The sequence below is a fragment of the Bison bison genome, unplaced genomic scaffold (genome assembly GCF_000754665.1).
Source record: "Bison bison bison isolate TAMUID 2011002044 unplaced genomic scaffold, Bison_UMD1.0 scf7180017864134, whole genome shotgun sequence".
Classification (NCBI taxonomy): domain Eukaryota; kingdom Metazoa; phylum Chordata; class Mammalia; order Artiodactyla; family Bovidae; genus Bison; species Bison bison.
The window spans coordinates 6,463,196-6,473,236 of record NW_011494706.1 but is presented as its reverse complement, the minus strand read 5'-3'; the positions used below and the strand labels follow the sequence as shown (position 1 = coordinate 6,473,236).

Genomic DNA, 10,041 nt, shown 5'->3' with positions numbered 1-10,041 from the left:
GGCAGGAGGAGAAGGGGACGACAGAGGATGAGATGGCTGGATGGCATCACCGACTCGATGGACGTGAGTTTGGGTGAACTCCGGGAGTTGGTGATGGACAGGGAGGCCTGGCGTGCTGCGATTCATGGGGTCACAAAGAGTCGGACACGACTGAGTGACTGAACTGAACTGAAAAACTTTTAAAAACATGTATTCATTTGTTCTTGGCCGTGCTGAGTCTTTGCTGCGGCGCGTGGGCTTTCTTAGTCGTGGTGCGCAGGTTTCTCACTGCGTGGCTTCTCTTGTTGCGGAGCATGGTCTCTAGGGCACGAGGGCCTAGCAGCTGTGTCTCACCGGCTCTAGAGTGTGGGCTCAGTAGTTGCAGCGCACGGGCTTAGTTACCCTACGGCATGTGGAGTCTCCCTGGACCAGGGATCAAACCCGTGTTCCCTGCATTGGCAGGTAGATTCTTAACCACTGGACCACCAGGGAAGTCCTAGTATTTTTAAGACAGTAATATTTATAGTATATTTTTCTAATTAAAAGACTAATATGTGTCCAATTAAAAAATCAGAAACATCTAGGAAAAAAAAGATCTACCTGACTTCTATCCCTTGTTCACAGTTATTAACATTTTGGGTATACAAGCTCACTCTTTTATAATCTCTCAGCAAAATATTTGCCAACAGAAGCATGTCATAATATTTTGTTCTCCCACTCATCAAACTATAGCTTCTGTTTCCTCACATCATGAACTAGAGTTTCACAGCACAATTTCTTTGGAAAATTTTAAATACAAAGTCAACAGGACAGCATAATGAACACTGTATCCACACTCAGCTTCAGAGCGATTGACTTTCTGCTATTCTCCCTCTCTTTTTTTACATTCAGTTACTCTTATTTCAGCTATACTTGGTGAGTGAAGTCGCTCAGTCGTGTCCGACTCTTTGCGACCCCGTGGACTGTAGCCCACCAGGCTCCTCCGTCCATGGGATTCTCCAGGCAAGAATACTGGAGTGGGTTGCCATTTGCCCTGAGATAAAACTGGAGTGCACATATATTAAATGTAAAATTTTACCAAACCACCCCAATCTAGACACAGAACATTTCTGTCACTCCCTGTCCCTTCTCAGTCACTACTAACCCCCTCCAGAGGAAACCATTCTTAGGTGGCGCTAGTGGTAAAGAACCCTCTTGCCAATGCAGAAGATATAAGAGACATGGGTTTGATCCCTGGGTCGGGAAGATCCCCTGGAGGAGGGCACTCTAGTTCTCTTGCCTGGAGAGTCCCATGGGCAGAGGAGCCTGGCAGGCTACAGTCCACAGGTCACAAAGAGTCAGACACTACTGAAGTGACTTGGCACACTCACACACACACACACACACACACACGGATTAGCTTAACCTTATCTGAGAATTGAAATACTAGAATCATATAGAATATACTCCTCTGTGACTGGCTTCTTTATTCAGTATAATGTCATTGAGATTGGTCTGAATGTTGCCTGCCTCCATAGCTTCTTTCTTTTTATTGTTGAATAGTATTCTGTTTTATTAACATGCCACATTTTGTTTATCCAATTTTCTTTTAATAGACATTTGAGCTATTTCCATTTTTGGCAGTCACACAGAAAGCTGCTATGACTATTTCTGCACAAGTCTTATGCAGACACGTATGTTCACTTCTCTTAGGTTAACAGCCCTGGCAAGGAATTGCTCGATCAAATATCAATAGCTGCGTGTTTAACTTTTTAAGAAACTATCAAGCCTTCATCCAAACTCGTACCAGAAGCAATACTCTTCAAGGCATGGTGAGTCTTCACATCAGATCCCTCTCTCAGTCAAAGTGAAATCAGGAACTGGTGTAATCTCACCCGGTAAGTTTAGGAATAAAGAAATAATGATACTCAGCATATCTGTATCAAGAGTCTGAGACTGCCAAATATCACAATTTTACCCTACCACATCTGTGAGTAAAAAGTGTTTTAGTTTAACTGGTACCCAAACTATATGTACCCAACTATATATAACTGCCTAATATGTTCTCACTGTCTTGCTGCTGCTGCTGCTGCTATTGCTAAGTCGCTTCAGTCGTGTCCGACACTGTGTGACCCCATAGATGGCAGCCCACCAGGCTCACCATCCCTGGGATTCTCCAGGCAAGAACACTGGAGTGGGTTGCCATTTCCTTCTCCAATGCGTGAAAGTGAAGTCGCTCAATCATGTCTGACTCTTTGCGACCCCATGGACTGCAGCCTACCAGGCTCCTATGTCCATGGGGTTTTCCAGGCAAGAGTACTGGAGTGGGGTGCCATCGCCTTCTCCATCTCACTGTCTTAGGAAGGGTCAAATGTGACACTCAATGTTTATATTTTTACAATAGCTACAAGAAGCATCATTTCAGAACTTATAAGATGAGCCAGCAAAGTCAATCTGCTTTATATATATTGAGTGGACAGATGGAAAGTTAATAAAAGTAGTTGAAAGAACAAAATAAAATGACATTATGGATATTATGTCCTACCAGGCAGCTCTTGTTCCTTTGCACACCATGAATATCTTTTCAATAATAGGAGACCATGTGGATATTTCCTATTAACTCTTTATTTCTTACTAATTTCTTCTTTGTGGATGGACTTATAAATTGTGTGCTTGTGTGCCATGACTCATGTGAATGCCGCTTTCCATCTTTCTAAGACTGTAAGAACAAAATTAATCTTCCCATGGCTATTTATATCCAATGCATGTGTTCAGTCTTTTGGACACATGAGGCTCCTTGAAGAGTCGACCGCATTTAAGAACTGGCTTATATCCTATGAGCAATAGATAATCATTGTCAACTGTCCACTGGAAATGCCCGTTTTCCCACAGAGACTAGGTATGTTTGGACAACATACCTAGTTGTTGGAATAGAGACTGTTCCACATATTGTTTAAAATAAAAAAAAAGAAAAGATTGGTTAAACTCAGAGCGCACAGGTACACTTTATTTACTCAAGAGGCTTCCCTGGTGGCTCCGATGGTAAAGCATCTGCCTGCGATGCAGGAGACTCGGGTTCGATCATGGGTTGGGAAGATCCCCTGGAGAAGGAAATGGCAACCCACTCCAGTACTCTTGCCTGGAAAATTCCATGGACTGAGGAGCCTGGTAGGCTACAGTCCATGGGGTCGCAAAGAGTCGGACACGACTGAGTGACTTCACTTCACTCAGCTTTAAGCAGAGACCTCTGATGTCTCTTAAAAAATACCTCCCTGGCGGTCCGGTGGTTAGAACTCTGCACTTTCACTGGTGGGGTCTGGGTTCTATCCCTGGTCAGGGAGCTAAGATCTCCAAAGCTGCACGGTGCAGCCAAAAAAATTTTTTCTTCCCCTTTGTTCCATGTCTCTTTTTGGTAACTTAAAATACTATTCACATGATTTAAAATCCCACATTGGGTGTGCATTTCTTATCATAGTTATTTCCACACTAATATACCAGTTATTCCTTCAGAGTGATATCAAACTTACTGTAAGTTTTTGTCTAAGCCAGTCTGTGTTTATTTAGTCAAGTGTTTTGAGGAAATATTGAGAGTATTGTTAATGCTGGAAAATAGAATGATTGTTCGCTAAAGAATTTGCTGATCCAAATAGTCTGTATTTACCTATCCTTCAGAGGTATTGTAATGTGGTTTCACAGTGATTAGTAGAAGCCAACCATGTTTAAAGATATTCTGGCTCTTAGATAGCTCATGCATATTTGGTATTCAGGAATGATATTTATTTTCTCAAATAAAAATGAAAAAATAAAACATTCAAATGGTTTGAAGAAACATTCTGGGGTATAATTTTTTTTTCAATTTATATTTAACTTAGGTATGAGTAATGAACTAAAAAAACAAAAAAAAAAACAACTATTTATCCAGTTGTTCATTTCCTTGTTTCCAGTGTGATAATTAGTTTTCCAACTATTGGAAAAATATTGTTTCTACTTGAAATCATATAAACTGATGTACCTATAACATATCTAAATGTGAAGGTGAGTATTGGAAAAGGGGTAAACAATAGGGTTTGAGAAAACTAAGGTTAAATGTTTAGGAGAAGGAGATTGAAATAGACTATTAGTGAATAAAGGACTTTAAACAAAGACTGAAATGGAGTGATACAGATAGTAACTTAAATTCAAGAAGGTCTTGGCAAACTTGGTAAAACACACCCATCTTAGATCAACAAAGCAATATCCATTCAGTGCTTAACAAAAATAAATTGCCTTCATGACTGAATAAACAAAATGTGGTATATTCATACAATGGAATTTATTTGACAATAAAGAAATGAAATCATGATAACGTAACATGGATGAACCTCGAAAACATTATGCAAAACGAAAGGAGCCATTTACAAATGAACATACATTGTGTGATTCCAGTTATATGAAATGTCCAAAATGGGCAAATCCGTAGAGACAGAGAGTAGATTGGTGGTTGCCAAGGGCTAGAGGATAGGGGAAATGGTGACTGACTGCTAACGGGTACAGGATTTTTAAGGGTGTGATGAGAATGTTCTAAAACTGTGCACAACTCTATGGATATACCAAAAACCACTGACTTGTATAACTTAAAAAGAATTTTATAGTATGTGAATGATCTCATTCTAATAAGAGCCTACTAAGGGCCAGATATGTATCAATAACTTATACTATTCAATTTAATCCTTACCAGATGCTTGCAAACAAAGTTTATTCTCACTTAACAAATGAGAAGACAGAGTTCTAACTCACCTGGGTCACTCGCTCAGTGGAGGACTGGCACTGCTGGGCTTGCATGCTAAGCCTGTCTTCTAAGGACAAGCCTTTTCCATTGGCTGTCCTGCTTCACCCTGTTTCCAGAGTTTTCTACTTTAGATCCTCGGTGAGCTCAACTCAGGGGGTCTCTGCATTGTCCTCTGCTCTTTTAACTGCTCTGGCTGTTCCAGCCAGACAGACCTTACTCTGGAGATGCTCCTATCATTCTCCGCAGACCTGCCCTGCCCAGGCCTGAGGCACTATCTTCTCTTAGCCAGTGTCTCACAGTAAGCTCCTCTGGGTGCCCCCAAAGACTGTAAAGAAAAGTTCTAGGTTTTCTCTCCTGTTTGAGCCAATGATTATAGCATTTGCCTCTGGCCCAGAACACTACAAGAAACAGCCCATGAAGGATTTCCTGCTTACAGGCTATTACTTGCCCGGAGAACCGTGTATGCGCACACTGGCATGTGTATACGTGTGTGTAACGTGGGGATGGTGCGAGTGATCTTTTTTTTTTTTTCATCACCTAACAGGGAGACAGGCTCTTTCTTGCTTTCTCCTTCATTGTTTGAATTCTCCCAGGAATTCTATCCAGGGAGATGGGATAGAGTGACTGACATCTGTTCTTCCCAAGCCAGTTTTGTTTTTTTTTTTTAATTCTTTGAGTTATCTCAAAGCTTCCCCCATTATTCAAAAATGAAGACCCTTTATAACATCAACAAATTTCTCAACTGCCCACTCTTATGATGGGAGCTGAGAAGATACATACTGATTTGAAGCTACTGTATATTTGGTAATGCTTTCACACGAATTTTGCACTCTGTCAATTATATGAGCAACTTATATCACTGATCCATATTTGGTCTGGAGTGATATATTGTACTTAATTCAAGGTGACAATAATTTGAGCAAAAAGGTCTTACAGTGCTTTGATATAACTCCTTGGCCCATCACTGTCTTCAACCTTTTTTTCAGCGATGGTTTGTTAATGTTTATACAGAACTTTAGTCTAGTTCACTGTTCTGAGGCTTACAAAGTCTTTTCATGAACATTACCCAATCATATTTACGTTCTGGAGTGTTGGCATATTTTTTAAACATGAGAGAGCTTTATGTTTGGCAAGACCACACAGTGTAAGTAAAGGGGGTGGGGGGAGTTGTGATCAGGAAAACTATTTCATAATTGAATTATGTCTTCTCTCAGCTAATCTGTTTCACCGTTCATTGTGCGTATAGGGCAATCGGACCAGAACCAGTGTTGTCTTGTTTGTTGCTTGCTTTTGCTTTGCTTCTTCAAAAGAAATGCACTTGAAACACCCCTGTCTAAAGTGGGTCAAGGGGGAGCTGCTCCTGGAGCTGCGGAGAGAAATTACAGTTTACCTTCTTTATTCTGTTCTGGGAAAGTTTTGAACCCAGAGTTCTCTTTATGAGTACTTACTCTCAGGATCCATTGCCTAAAGTCTTTTATTTTTTCTCTTGGGGAGTGGTGAGCAGGAAGGATTAAACTAGCAGCTTCAGTGGTGAGAACCAGTGCCCACCCCCACCTTTAGGACACTGGGCCTCAGCAGCCTGAAGGTACTCATGCCTCCAGGAAAGGATGCTCCCAGGCTTGGCTGAGCCCAGCAGGCATATGCTTTGCTTTGATGTTCTTTCAGACTGAAACTACAAAGCTAGCTAGTATCATTTCCTAGGACTGTGTTTAACTACATTAAAATTATGTAATTCTTCTCATAGTCTTTATATAAGCTAATTGTAAAGGAAAGCCTTGAGTAAAATGTTGATTAAACTTTGGAGGTTTTCATCTTTAACCAGATGTAAACTTTTGATAGGGCTTCCCTGGCTCAATGGTAAAAAATCCAGGAGATTCGGGTTGATCCCTGGGTTGTGAAGATCCTCTGGAGAAGGAAATGGCAACCCACTCCAGCATTCTTGGCCTGGGAAATCCCATGGACAGAGGAGCCTGGGGAGTTACGGTCCATGGGGTCGCAAAAGAGTTGGACATGACTTAGCGACTAAACAACAGCAACAACAGAAACTTTTGATACCATCTTGAGTTATATCAGACAGAATTTTGCATAGCTGCATGAGTCACAATTTTCTAAACAGTTTGGATCTTTGATCTAAATTTTACTTAGGTCTTCCAGCCTCATCTCCAGAGCCTTCCACCATCAGAAACATTCTGCACCTTGCTTGCTGGAAGGTTTCTTTTTTTTTTAAAAACAGTGGCATCTGGTGATGTGTATATGAAAACAATGAGATTTCTCAATAGTTTTCGAATCATTTTGTTAGAAATGGCTTATGTACACTTCAAAGTATATTCATTTCCAAAGTTATGCTTTAGTTTTTAGAATTAGTTTTTAAAGATAGCTTTTAAAGAAAGTTGATGAAACAGTTATCTCTAATTCTTAGAAACTTACCAGGGCTTATCTGAAAACTCCTCCTTTTCATATCAGCAACTTGAAATAGGTCTTGAAGAGGTTCTTTGATCTCCCACTATTAGATGAGCTGCATTTTCTTGTGAATTTACAGGAGTTACATCCTAGAAGGCATCTATGAGGAAGCAGAGGTGTCATAAAAGATCTGGTCATTGCCCAACTTTACCTGGGATATATTTGTTGAGAATCTATTACATTAGAAAATCACAGCAAAATTAAAATGCAATTGATTGGACTGTTACTAGAAACTGTTTGTGGGACAGATTTTCCCCTTAACTTTTTACTAGAAAATTTTTCAAGTGTAGAAAATTTAAAAGCACATGCTTTTTTAAAAAAATTAATTAATTTATTTTAAGAAGGCTAATTACTTTACAATATTGTGGTGGTTTTTGCCATACATTGACATGAATCAGCCATGGGTATACATGTGTCCCCATCCTGAACCCCTCTCCCACCTCCCTCCCCATCCCATCTCTTGGGGTCATCCCAGTGCACCAGCCCTGAGAACCCTGTCTCAGGCATCAAACCTGGACTGATGATCTATTTCACATACGGTAATATACATGTTTCAATGCTATTCTCTCAAATCATCCCACCCTCGCCTTCTCCCACAGAGTCCAAAAGTCTGTTCTTTACATCTGTGTCTCTTTTGCTGTCTCGCATATAGGGTCATCGTTACCATCTTTCTAAATTCCATATATATGCGTTAATATACTGTATTGGTGTTTTTCTTTCTGACTTACTTCACTCTGTATAATAGGCTCCAGTTTTATCTACCTCATTAGAACTGATTCAAATGCATTCTTTTTAATAGCTGAGTAATATTCCATTGTGTATATATACTACAACTTTCTTATCCATTCATTTGCTGATGGACATCTAGGTGCTTCCATGTCCTGGCTATTGTAAACAGTGCTGCGATGAACTTCGGGGTACACATGTCTCTTTCAATTCTGGTTTCCTCAGTGTGTATGCCCAGCAGTGGGATTGCTGGGTTGTATGGCAGTTCTGCATGGCATCTCTTTCTATATGTAAATACTTTTAATTAAATAAACATTCAAAATATGTTGCAGGCATACTTTCTCTTTCTCTTCTCCCACATTCTACATTCAGTGTGGAGCAAATGCTATAGGTCGCATCTTCAAAACAGGCATCTGATTACCAGCTACCCATTCCATTCCTGGTCCAGGTCCCATCATCTCTCTCCTAAATTAAGCAGTGGCTCTCTCACGAGTTTCACTCTTGCTGTAATTGATCCCTTTGGGGACATCTAAAAATCTCGGCTAGAATGACCCTTTCCAAATGTAAATAACATACTAATATTCTGTTCAGTTCCTCCAGTGGCTTCCCATTTGACTTGCAGTGAACGCCGAGCTCCTTATTATGAACTTTATGTGTGTGTGTTAGTTGCTCAGTCGTGTCTGAGTCTTTGTGGCCTCACGGACTGTAGACCATCAGCCTCCTCTGTCCATGCTATTTCCCAGGCTAGAATATTGGAGTAAGGGATCTTCTTGACCCAGGGATTGAACCCATGTCTCTTGGGTTTCCTGCATTGGCAGGTAGATTCTTTACCACTATGCTGCATGGGAAGCCCAGGCCTCAGATGACCAGGCACCCTATTGCTGCTGCTGCTACTGCTACTGCTACTCACTTCAGTGGTGTCCGACTCTGTGCGACCCCATAGACAGCCTCCCACCAGGCTCCCCCCTCTGATATAACATCTTAGCTTTGTTTTTCTGTCTCTAAATCTGGTACAGCTCTCTGTTGCTCCTCACAGGTGGCATCTGCTCCTGCTTCCAGCACTTCACTTGTTTCCGCTCCCTGGAATATCCTTGGACACCAGTAGGGCTCACTCCTTCACTTCCTTCAGGTCATTATCAAACATCACCTTCTTACAGAGACACTGCTCTGGTAGCCTACTGAATACGATCCCATCTCCCGATGTCTCCTTTCCCTCATCTGGCTTTTAAAACAAGCTAGATCGGACTTATCACAATCCAGTATTCCATTCCATGTATTTTTACTTATTTACCTTTTTTGTTTTCTGTTCTCTCCATTATCCTGTGTCAAGAATTTTTGTGCGTTTTGTTCACTATTTTCCAGTGCCTGGCATGTGGTAGCTTCTTAACAAAAATTTGTTGAACGAATAACATATTTTCTAAGAGTAGTTAAAAATAATGAATTTTTGAAAATCATTGAGTTAGCAATGTCTGGTCAGGGAATTTTTGCTCATTATACTTGGGCACTTATTTTACTTGGCTTGAATCCCAGACTGAAATCTGGGGAACTTTCTTTACTCTGCTGCCTGTTAGGCCAGACCTAACTCTAGCTTCAATCATATGGTCACAAAAGAAGAAAAAAAAAAAAGTTTTATCAAAAGGAAAAGAAAGTTAGTGTGTTTTCTCCCCCAGTCCTTCTAGGTACCCCAGTTCCATAATACCCCATAAAACTTTTCTGCTGTGTCACTCCCAGTCCCCAAATGAGGCCATTTCCCAAACCAGACTTCCCCCCGCATGGGTCCCTTTTTCTCCTCGGCCCTCAGGGTTGGCACCTCAGCACGTCTGCTGTTTTCCCCTGCTGCCTCTGCTCGGGGAAGCTGATCTCCAGGGGAGGCACCTGGCTCTTTCCACAGATGTACTCTGTTAGGGTGTGATGCAATACCTTCTCTTAGCCCAGGTCTGCTTTCAGTAATTTAAACCATCTCCCCTCTCTCTGCATATCCTAAGGACTCAGAGGACAGACTCCAAATTTTGTCTTTTGATTTAGCCAGTGACTACAATATTCCAATAAGGCCCAACATTCTGGAAATGAAGTAGCACATCAAGAATTTCCCTCTGGAGCTCAGCCCAGTGCTCTGTGGCAACCTAGAT

At 41.1% G+C, this 10,041-nt stretch overlaps 1 protein-coding gene across 1 annotated transcript in view; it reads right to left on the bottom strand.

Moving 5' to 3' along the window:
- Positions 1-10,041, bottom strand: part of LOC104988452 (sterile alpha motif domain-containing protein 9-like) — a 39,418-nt gene that overhangs the window by 27,189 nt on the left and 2,188 nt on the right. The window contains exon 2 of the mRNA XM_010839782.1: positions 7,154-7,286. The gene's annotated coding sequence lies outside the window, so the exon portion shown is untranslated. The remainder of the gene's footprint in view (positions 1-7,153; positions 7,287-10,041) is intronic.